The sequence below is a fragment of the Papio anubis genome, chromosome 7 (assembly GCF_008728515.1).
Source record: "Papio anubis isolate 15944 chromosome 7, Panubis1.0, whole genome shotgun sequence".
Taxonomy (NCBI): domain Eukaryota; kingdom Metazoa; phylum Chordata; class Mammalia; order Primates; family Cercopithecidae; genus Papio; species Papio anubis.
Genome location: NC_044982.1, coordinates 31,148,318 through 31,158,077, shown reverse-complemented (window position 1 = coordinate 31,158,077; position 9,760 = coordinate 31,148,318). Strand labels below are relative to the sequence as shown.

The 9,760-nt window shown below is 44.7% G+C and overlaps 1 long non-coding RNA gene across 1 annotated transcript; it reads left to right on the top strand.

The window, feature by feature from the left end:
• Window positions 1-3,909: 3,909 nt before the first annotated feature.
• Window positions 3,910-6,315, top strand: LOC116275700. The gene is made up of 3 exons (XR_004184863.1): window positions 3,910-4,465; window positions 5,008-5,118; window positions 5,897-6,315. It is a non-coding gene; the product is annotated as an uncharacterized LOC116275700 (long non-coding RNA).
• The last annotated feature ends 3,445 nt before the right edge of the window (window positions 6,316-9,760 follow it).

Sequence of the window (9,760 nt, the reverse complement as noted above, 5' to 3'; positions counted from 1 at the left end):
AGTGTATCCCAGGAATGCAAGGTTGGTTTAACAATCAAAAATCAGTTACTGTAATTCATCATAATAATGGAATAAAGAAGAAAAACTATAAAATTATATCAGTACACTCAGAAAATACCTTTGTTATTTTGTTAAATGACAAAATTCAGTACATATTCAGGATTAAGGCTCCCAACACATTAGAAATAAAATGGAATTTCCTTAACCTGACAAAAGAGCACCTACAAAAAAAACCTACAGCTTACATTATATTTAGTGATAAGAGACTGAATGCTTATCTCTTAAGATCAGGAACAAGGCAAGGATGTGTATTCTCAAAAACCTTCATTCAACATTAAACTCTGCAAAAGGGCAAGTATGTCTGGGTGCAGTAGCTTATACCCGTAATCTCAGCACTTTGGGAGGCCAAGGTGGAGGGTCACTTGAAGCCAGGAGTTTAAGACCAGCCTGGGCAACATAGAGAGACTACATCTTTACAAAACATTATTTAAAAAATTAGCTGGGCATAGTGGCAGGCACCTGTAGTCCTAGCTACTCTGGAGGCTGAGGAACACAGTGAGAACTTGTCATACACACCAAAAAAAGAGGCAGATAGGTCGGAAAGGAAAAAGAAAAACTGTCTTTACTCACAAACAACATAATCATCTAAGAAAATCCTAAGGAATCTACATAAAAGCAACTCAAACTAACATAAATATTGCAAGGTTGCAAGAAGTCCCCCCAAAAGTGAAAGCATATGTCCCCCAAGAGACTCGACATGAATATTCACAGTCATTTTACTCAGAACAATCAAAACCCGGAAACAATGCCGTTGTCCAGCAACAGGTGAACAGATAACAAATTGCCCTTGGAGGAGGCATCTTTGGGCCTTGTAGCTGTAGAATCTTTACCCTGTGGAGCAAGAGAGGGTGGAGATGCAGGTGTGGGAAAGGTAGGAGATACTAACTCTGGCCTGGAGATGTCCAGCTGAAGAACAGAGAACACTTGATTGGGAGGTAGAGACTTGAGTTGCTCAGCAAAGGAGGAATAAAGGTAACAGGGCTGTGAGATTTGGGAGCAGTAACAGAGAAAGCCTCAGAAGGGAAGGGGTAGAGAGGCACAGAAGCCATGAGAAGGGTGACTTTTGAGGGAAAACTGTAGAAAGAGGATTTTTTTTTTTTTGAGACAGAGTTTCACTCTTGTTTTCCGGGCTGGAGTACAATGGCGCCATCTCAGCTCACTGAAACCTCTGCCTCCCAGGTTCAAGTGATTCCCCTGCCTCAGTCTCCCTAGCAGCTGGGATTACAGGTGCCAGCTGCCATGCCCGGCTAAATTTTGTATTTTTAATAGAGATGGGGTTTCACCATGTTGGCCAGGTTGGGCTTGAACTCCTGACCTCAGGTGATCCACCCACCTCAGCTTCCTGAAGTGCTGGGATTACAGGCATGAGCCAAGGCACCTGTCCAGAAAAAGAATTTTTATAGAAAGTTGGTATGTGATGTTATTCTCTTTTTTCCTTTTCTTTTTTTTTTTTTTTTTTTTTGAGACAGGGTCTCTCTTGTTACCCAGATAAGAGAGAGTGCAGCAGCATGATAACGACTCACTGCAGCCTTCATCTCCCAGGCTCAAGCAATCCTTCCACCTCAGCCTCCAGAGTAACTGGAGTGGTGGTGCACCACCACACCCAGCTATTTTTAAAAAAATTTTTTAGAGGTGGTCTTGAACACCTAAGCTCAAGTGATCCTCCTGACTCAGCCTCACAAAGTGCTGGGATCATAGGTGTGCACCACCCCAACTGGCCTTATTCTCCTTTTTCAATGTTTCTATTGAATGAGACTCTATACTTGGATAAGTCCAGTTTTATATGGGTTACATAAAATAAATATAACAGCAGTAATAGCTAATAGCTAATATGCTTACTAGGCACTAATCATTGCACTAAGCAATTTAAATATATTCAATGGTATGAGGTGGCACCATTATATAGATGAGGAAACTGAGGCACAGAGTTTTAAGTGATTGTCCAAGATCACATGGTTATGAAGCGACAGAGCCAGAACATTTGATTTCATATTGAAACCCAAAGCTAAGAAGCTGTTTTCCTGTTCCTGCTTTCTTCCTTGACCATGCCTCTCTCTGTATGCTGTCAGGGTTGGATAAGTAAGGGAAGGATGCTGAAAAGTCATTTGGTTCAGGCCTCACATTTTCAAAGCACTTAACTCCAGTGAGGCCATATATCCAGACTGAGATATTTAGCCGGGCCTGAGAGATGAGGCGATTTACCCAGCTTTTGAGTTACTTCCCATTTCTGGATGCTACCACCTCCAGAGACCCAGGAATTAAATACTCATATAAATTCCATCATTTTCTGGTTGTAGTATAAGTACATTACTTTTAAAACATACCATATTTTTTGTTAATCTTATTTTGATATATCTTCATCTTTAACCTGATGGGAAACTGAAAAATGGAGTGGCCTCTCTTTCAACCTTTGAGAGGCCTCACTCCCTTTCCTACTGTCTGAAAGGTGCAGGAGGAGGAGGCCCTGCAGGAAGCAGCTCTGATGCCCACTCTGGCTGCTGCCAGTGGCTGGCTGGATGTGCTATCAGCATGGCCATACCCACAGGTTGAAGTAGGTCAACAATCGGGGGACTCAGAAGCTGCATGGAGCAAAGTGCATCTATCCGGAAATTTCTGAGCTTCAAGGGAGTTTATAAGGAAGCCACCAGGCCCAGACTGACCAAGAGAACAGGAGCTTTGGATGCAGCATGTTTTTTAACCCAGTGGTTCTCACCTGGGGTGATTGAGCGTCTCCTCCCGTAGGACATCTGGTAATTCTAGAGACTTTTTTTTAATTTTCACAACTGGGGGTTCTACCAGCATCTAGTGGGTGGAGACCAGAGAAGCTGCTAAACATCTTAAAATGCACAGGATGGCCCGCCGCAACAAAGAATTATCCGCCCAAAATATCAAGAGTGCCACAGTTGAGGAAACGGGTTCTAACCCTCTGGGGCTGGCCTTATGAAGGGCAGCCACACCCCTCCTAAGACGCTTCCTCCAAGGCTGTAAAGCCGGAGAGTGATGGACTGTAGGCCACTCCACCACGGGATTTCCCCTTCATCACCTGGCCACCCACTCTGGCCCCCTTACTGGAGGGCTCCGCCCTCAGGTAAATGTTTTCCCTACTTGTTTGGGAAACTTTGAGAAAAATCCCCTTTAGCCATCTTCTGAGCAGTGAAGATGTACCATATGTGCTTTTTCCACCAAAAAAACATTAAAGCGGCTAGGGGATTTTTATTATTTTAGCTCAAATAACAAAATAGTGGCGGCCAACTCTTTTAAAGGCGACTGTCAGCGGGGCGCTCAGATGGAACTCAGAAAAAAAAGAGAGTGAGTTTAGTATCAGTGGATCAGGGGAGTGGGGATAACCTGGGAATCCTGGTCTGGTGGGGCAGGCGACACAGACGCAAGGCCTCCCCCCACCCCCAGCCTCGAGCCCCCTCTGCGCGGGGCCCCTGGGGGCCTGGGGACATTTGCATGTACTCTCAGGAGATTCTCCTTTCTTCTCCCTGGGTTTCATCTTTAATAACTAGATGATAGGCTGTTGGGGAATGCAGGGCCAGCGCTCTAGGAAAGTGAAACTGCCTTGCAGAGGGAAAGCAACGCACTGTGGCCCCGAAAGACCCAGACCGCCAGCGGCCCGGGCAGCCGCCGAGGGCACCGGCTCACACTTCCTGCCTCTCACAAGCTCTTGCTTGGCATGCATTGGTGACTTGAACTGGGGGTTAACCCAAAAAGATCAAGTGCGAGCTCAAGGCGGATGATGAGAACAGATTCCGGGCTGGTTAACCTCAGAAAGCGGGAGTCCGTTGGTGCTAATGAGGCCAAGGGAGCCCGGCTCCTTTCTGCCCCCAGGCAGGTGAGAAAGAACGAACGGAGACGAAAGAGGGCCCGCTGTGTCTGCCCCTCTTGGCCCGGAAGCCCAGCTCGACCCTGAGGCCACAAACTGCCCCCTACTGGAGAAATCGCTGCAGGATTTCTCCTCCATCAAATCGCTGTGTCAGAGCCAGTTGGGGGCTTTTAAAAGACACCCATGCTCAGGCCCCCACCAGGCCACCTACATTGAAATATCTGAGGCTAAGTCCCAAGCTAGAATTTCCTTCCTTCTTTCTGGCCTTGGGAGATTTTGCACCTCCTTCCAGGGAAGGAAGCCTGACTTCTGAAATGATTCTCACGAAAGAGAAGTGCTCCGTTCTGCAGTGAGCCAGACCAGGGGGGCCACACCACGGACTCCCAGGAGGCTTCTGCCTGCGTGGCTCTTCTGCTCTCGTTTCCTTAACGATTGGGCCAGAGCACCTCTGCTCTTGTGAAATATCAGGCAATTAGATTTCGAAGTCTTTGAAGAGGGCAGATTCACCAGGCGTTGGGCTGAAGTTTCTATTTGTCCTGGCACTGGGAATAGCAAAGGAACAGGGGGACTGAACTGGTAAGACTATAGCAGGTTTGTTGCACTTTTAAAAAACGTGTTTTCAATTACCTTAAGAACCCATTTATGTGCAGTATATCCTGCTACTGATTTTGAACAAGGATGATCCAATAGGCAATGGTATTAAAACGCTGAAATAGAGGTTGACAAGTAGCTGCTTCCCTAAATCCTTGGAGTTTCCTCCCTTGGCACCACCCCTCTTCCCACCTCCCCAGGATCCAGCAACTAAAAGGTTATTTCCTTGGCACAGCAAGGGGTAGGGGCTGTGCTGAATGGTGGGAACCCATGCTACATGGGTTGTCAGCTGGGTCACCTCTAGTTAGAAATCACTTCAGTCTACTCATGAAAGCAGCTTGCTACAGGACTCTGCTGGCCATATTTAGTTAAAGCAGTATAAGGTTTTTGTTTTTGTCTTTTTTTAAGTTAAAAACTCATGTTGTGTTGCCTGTGTACCAGAGACTATTCTAAGAACTTTACAAACCTTAACTCATTTGATCCTTGTAACGACCCTATGATATTGGTGATATCCTCCCGTTTTCTAGGTTTGGAAAGAGGCACAGAGAGGTGAAGTCTCCTGCTGATATCTTCTAGACCGCGCTGGCTGCAGGGTCTGTTGCTCCCAACCAGAGGAAATAGAACCATGAAAGAACAAGGTAGGGTTTTCTTCCTTCTGCCAAACTGAGATTCACAAAGTGGACTCTAGTGTTCTTCCTCTCTGCCATTCCCTGCCACCAAATTTACACCTGGGGAAACAGTGGCTCAGAGAGGAAAGGAGACCTTCCTACAATCTGAGAGTCAGTTGGGGGCAAAGCCAGGACCAGAATGCTGCCTCTCAACTCCCCCTCGACCTCATATCAGATTGCTTACATCCAGCTAAATGTCTCCCCAGAAATCAGTTGGGGAATATGATGATTTTAAGTCCATACATTCTTTATTTAATACTCCTCCCTCCAAAAGGTAGAGACTCATTTGCCTCCCCTCAAGTGTGGGCTGTACTCAGTGCCTCCCTTCTACTTTTTTTTTTATTTGTTTTTAAGTTAGGGTCTCGCTCTGTCACCCAGACTGGAGTGCAGTGGCTCAGTCTCAAATCACTGCAACCTCCACCTCCTGGGCTTAAGCGATTCTTCCACCTCAGCTCTGCCCAGCTAATTTTTTGTAGAGACAAGGTCTCACCATGTTGCCCAGGCTGGTCTCGAACTCCTGGACTCAAGCAATCCTCCTGCCTCCGGCCTCCCACGGTGCTAGAATTACAGGCATGAGCCATGCCACCCGCCCCTGCCTCCTTTTTAACGAGTAGAACAAAGATGGAGGACTAGGTCATAAAAGGCACTGCAACTCCTTTCTCTCTCTCTCTCTCTCTCTCTCTCTCTCACTCTCTCTCTCTCTCTTTCTCTTTCTTTCTTTCTCTGTCTCTTGTTGTTCACTCTCCAGGAAGCCAGTTGCCATGTTATGGGGAGGACACTCAGGCAGCCCCGTGGGGAGACTCGTGTGGGGAGGAACTGAGATGTCTCACCAACAGCCGTATGAGGGAGCCATCTTAGAAATGAATCTTCCAGCCTCAATCAAGTCTTCAGATGACCAGAGCCTCAGCTGATAACTTGGCTGCAGCCTCATGAGAGGCCCTGAGCCAGAACCACTCAGCCAAGGTGTTCCTAGATTCCTGCCTCTCAAAAACTGTGTGAGATAAATAGATGCTTATTGTTTAAAGTTGTTTAAGGTAATTCATTGTGTAGCGATAGATAACTAAAACAGGAGGCTCTACATTTACTCTTTTTTTTTTTCTTGGAGACAGAGTCTTGCTCTGTCACCCAGGCTGGAGTGCAGTGGGGCAATTTCGGCTCATTGCAACCTCCGCCTCCCTGGTTCAAGCAATTCTCATGCCTCAGCTTCCCAAGTAGCTGGGACTACAGGAGTGCGCCACCAAGCCCAGCTAATTATTTTGTACTTTTAGTAGAGACAGGGTTTCACCATGTTGGCCAGGCTGGCCTCAAAGTCCTGACCTCAAGTGATCTGCTTGCCTCGGCTTCCCAAAGCTCTAGGATTACAGGCGTGAGCCGACGCACCCAGCCTACCTTTACTCTTAAAATATCATAAATGCTCAGAGTCTTTTGAGGAGTCTTTTATCCCAAAGTAATCCAACTATATTTCTTTTAAAAATTTAGGGCAATTCAGGCATTTTAATGCATGTGACCCTACCCCTCCCACATTCTCCCACCCTTCATTATTTCAAACTGGAGAGGTCTTTTGAATTTTTTTCCTGAACATGTTTCTAGAAAGTTTATACCAAGTAAAACAGCTATATCCAAGTTCCTAGTAATTATTACAGCAATTACAAGAGTTCCAAGCATAATAAAGTAATCTAAGGGCAGGATGTTTGGAGGTATGGTTATTTCTTGGCATTCTTCTAATGAGAGCCTGGAGCTGAGTAGCATCTTGGCAGCTGTTTACTGTTTGAATACGTTAGACTGCTCCCGACTCTGTCACTTGCTAGCTGTGTGACCTTGGGCAAATGATCAAACTCTCTGTGCCTTAATTGCATATAAATTTTAGAATCTAATTATAATACCTGCTCTGTGGAATCCTGGGGAAGACTAAAATGAGAGGTGGTAGAGCATGGTGCTTATGAGCATTGAACCAAATTGCCTGGAGTCCTAGCTCCAGTGACTTTTCTAGCTGTATAATCTTGGGAATGTTACCTAATCTCCTTGTGCCTCAATATTCCACATACATAAAATGAGGTGAGGTGGGAAAATGGTGCCTACCTCCTATGACTGTCATGAGAATTAAATGGACCTAATTCATATACTATTCCTGGTACACAGTAAGTAACATATGGCAAGGATGCTAGGTATAGTTGTGCAGGTTGTTCACTGTTCAAGGGCTCTGACCTGAGAGGTCAAGTGAGGGCTTGCCAGGCCATACACTTTGGTATGAGGTTGCCTCCTAGAGGTGGCACTGTTTTCTAATTTGTACCAGGCCCTATGTGAGCCAGCTGTCAGCATAAGGGTTTGTAGTATCCAGCAGCCACTACCTTAGCACTATCTTTAGGCTTTAGGCTGACGTTCACTGAGCACATGCCGGTTTTATTATAACTATTACTTGGTAGCTTCCTGGAGTTCTCCAGGATAACTTCAGTGGGATGCCTATATCCCAAACCTTGCCATTACCATTCAGATACTATGCTGAAAATCAAATAAAAAATATTAGCAAGGTAAAAAGTTTAAAATCCTGCAGGACAGTATTATATATTGCTTAGGCATAGATATAGATGTGGTTCAAGTATAGAAAAATGCATAAGAATGATAAACCCCACATCTGGATAATGGGTTACCTGGGTTGGGGAGGAAGTGGAATTAGGAAGGAATGAAGGAAGCTTCGGCTCTGTTCATAATTTATTTCTTACGCTTAATGGTGGCTACATAAGTGTTTATTATTTTTTAATCTTAAATATTTAAAAATAATATATAATTAGTACTATTAAGTAAGACCCATCTTTCTAGGTAAGAACTAATTTTGCATTTCTCTCCTCATTAGTCTCTGTTAAATATTAAATCAGTACATTGATGGGGAACCAAGCAATCATTCATTCAACAAGTGTTTACTTAGACCACTTGTAGAATTTATAATAACCTGTTTGGTTATTTGACTACATTTTTTTCTTTCTGTGAGGGCAGAGTCTCTGTCTTATGCATATTTATGATTTCTGCTCCATAATAGGTGATAAATAAATGTAATTTAAACTGAATGAAACATAAATATGACTATTATTGTCCTGAAAGAGCTTTTAATACACTAGGGGTGAGAGATGAAATAAGATAATGCAGGTCATAAGTGCCATAAATGAAGAGAAAAAGGAATTCACTGTGCATCCATTCATCTGAAAACCATTTACTAGGCATCTATTAGGCTCTGAGCATATGACTATAAACAAGAGAAACACAGACTTTGCTTTTTACGTGGCCCGCTTCTCACCACTTTCATCACTGTCTAAGTGGCCTACGCTGCCAGCATCTTTTGTTTGGATGGTTGCAATAATCCAATACTGAAATCCTAACTCATCTCCCTACTTCCACTTTGCTCCCCTATAGTAAAATCTCAACTGTGTCCAGAGAGATGCTCTTAAAACCTAAGTCAGAGCATGTCACTCCTCTGCTTTTCCAACTCCAATGGCTTCTCATCTGTAGGAGATTGCAGAAATTGCCACAATTCTTTAAATTTTTCGTGTCAAGAAATGAAGTCTGTTTCTCAGCTCATTGAGTCTGAGCTGGCCTTGTGACTTTCCTTGGCCAATAGGATGTGGCAGGTTCTGAGTTCTGTGCTAGCTCTGAGCCTGGGTTCCATGGGGCTTCGAATGCTTCTGCTCCTACTCTTGGAATCCTGCCACTGTCAAATAAACATGCTCCAACCAGCCTGTTGGGGGATGAGAGACTATGTGGAGGAGAAATGCCCAAGGCAAGACCAAGCCAGACCAGTCAATTATCAGCCAACCTACCAGCTGTCTGAGGACACATGACAGAGCCTAGCGCCTAGCTGAGATCAGCCTGGCCCAGCCTATCCCCAAAGAACCTTTCAGATGACCCACAGACTCAAGAGCTAAATAAATGGCTTGAGTCATCGAAGTTTCTGGTAGTTTGTTGGGTAGTGAACAAGATACACTATCGCATTTAGACAAAAAGTCAAACTTCTTTTTATTAACTGTATCCCCAGTACTTAGTGCCTGGCACATCGTAGATGCACCATGAACATTTGTTGAATGTATTAATAAAGGTATAAGTGGTTTTAACATTCTATTGAGGGAAACAGGAAAAAGATAAATCAGTAAACTAATAAAATAAGTATAAAATTGGGTAAGTACTATGGGAGAAATGAACAGTAGCTGAGGTAGAGGACAAGAATGAAGGTAGAAGGGAGACCCTCTATGGGCTCACCGTGTCTTTCAGAATGAAAGCTAAAATCCTGATGGTAATCTCTAAGGCCCTCCCTGACCGGGCCATTACCTCACTGACCTCATCTGCTGCCACTTTTGCTGCCTCTGGGATCCAACTACCTGGCCCCCCTGCTGTTTTCCCACTACTCCAAGCACACTTCCACCTCAGGTCCTGGAATGTTCTTCCCTGAGACACTCACACCATTCACTCCCTTTCTTCCTTCGAATCTCTGCTCAGGTATCCCCTCTTTGGGCAAGGCCCCTCTGGCCACCCAGAATTCCCTAACCTCCAACCCTGCTTTATTTTCCTCCATAGGAAAGGAATTTTGTCTTGCTTAATTTAACCTTAGGACAATATTGTCTTAGCC